The sequence below is a fragment of the Polypterus senegalus genome, chromosome 2, assembly GCF_016835505.1.
Source record: "Polypterus senegalus isolate Bchr_013 chromosome 2, ASM1683550v1, whole genome shotgun sequence".
Classification (NCBI taxonomy): domain Eukaryota; kingdom Metazoa; phylum Chordata; class Cladistia; order Polypteriformes; family Polypteridae; genus Polypterus; species Polypterus senegalus.
Window position 1 is genome coordinate 180,527,792 of NC_053155.1, and position 1,806 is coordinate 180,529,597.

Here is a 1,806-nt window from a genome sequence, read left to right on the forward strand (position 1 = left end):
TCAGTAATGGAATATAAACCCACAACCACTGGCTCTAAAGACTAAAGCCTTAGCCACTACACCACACTACCTACATATCATGTATCATCCATGGACTCAAAGTAGACACAAACAAAAACATATTTATAAGAAAAAGCGTACATAGAATACAAGGTATTTTTAAAAAAAACACAAAATAAAATTATAAGGCCACACTGAGTCTCCCTATTACAAGTTCTGTTCCTTATCTGTCTTGCTGGGTGGCCTGTACACCAGTCTACCTTAGGAGACCTATTTTAGATGTTCTCTTGCTCATTTTACCTCCCACCCAATCATTGTGTGCACGCTTCACATCTCTCTTCCTAACTTTACAATTTACACATTACTATGTAAAGATTTTTCAAAATCAGATTTTAAGCCCCTGACTAAAAACTAATTCAAGAAACAATACCGTATTCACATTTTGGACCGGAAATGGTTTTTGGAATTCCTGGGTACGTCATTCTACAACTGTATAAATTGGTCCAAGTTGCTACTACAACCCATAGCTCCAGTTCCTGTTTTAGGGGATCCATAATCCCCCAGTTAGCCTGCTAATTTAAGTGTGTACCAAGGAGCTATCATCTATCAGATTGGGTTAACTCCAACACACTGTTCACCTTCCTTCACTGTTCCTTCTCTAAACGTAAGACCCTGGAGTATTTATCTTTTCTTGGTTTTTCCTATCTTTTTTATTGTTCTCTGCTACTTTTGACACTGGCATCTTCTAATAATTTTTGTATGTATTATAACATGCTTTGTAAGTTGCCTTGGATAGAGGCATGTGCTAAAAAAATCAAATAAAGGAATGAATGAATGAATTAATAACATCCTAGATCCTCCCTGCATGGAGTCTGCATGTTGTCCACATGTCTCTGTAGGTTTTGTCCCACAGTCTAAAGACATGCAGTTTAGGTTTATTACTGTCACTAAATTGACAGTAGTGTGTGTGTGTGCATGAGTGAGTGAGAGAGAGAGAGAGAGAGAGAGAGAGAGAGAGAGAGAGAGAGAGAGAGAGAGAGAGAGAGAGAGAGAGAGAGAGAGTGAGTTAAGCCTGTGGTGTCCAGGGATTAATCCTGCCTTATGCTTGCTAAGATAGGCTCCAGCCCCCTGCAATACTGCTCAGGATTAAGTGGGCTTAGACAAAGGTATGGTAATTAATAACAGTAATAATAATAATAATGCCTCCTCATGGTTACATATGCTATTTGATATAGGGCTAGCTTCCTTCAAGACCCTTGTGCAAACATAAAACTTAACCACCCAAGACGCATTCTCTTAACTGTGTCTCTGCTTCTAGCCCTTCTGGGACATGACAGTATGAATTCCTGTTACCATTTTATACTGGAAAATTTTCCTTGTGTGGCCTTGCTCCTGTCCTGCACCAAGAAAACCTGGTTGCAACCACCTGTCTGTCTATCTATCTAAACACTTTCCCTAAGTATTCAACTGTTTGCTATGATATACACAAAAAAGTTTTCGTCCAAATAGAAGCAACATTTTGTTTAATAGAGTTCGCCAGTGTTCAATTAATGTCTATGATAAGTCACAGATTTCAATGAAAACTGCCAGTAAAAAACAACATCACGAAAATTAATTAATATTCAATGCAAATCTGAAATAAGATTACTGAAAACCACAAATCAGAGAAAGGTGATCAGAAAAGTCCAAAGGCACCGAAACCTCTCAAAGCACAGTGAAAATACTGAAGTTATCATACAACTGTATGTATGCTTATAAAAGAATGTCCTCCAAAACTAAACATTTAGGCAGAAAGGGCAATAGTCA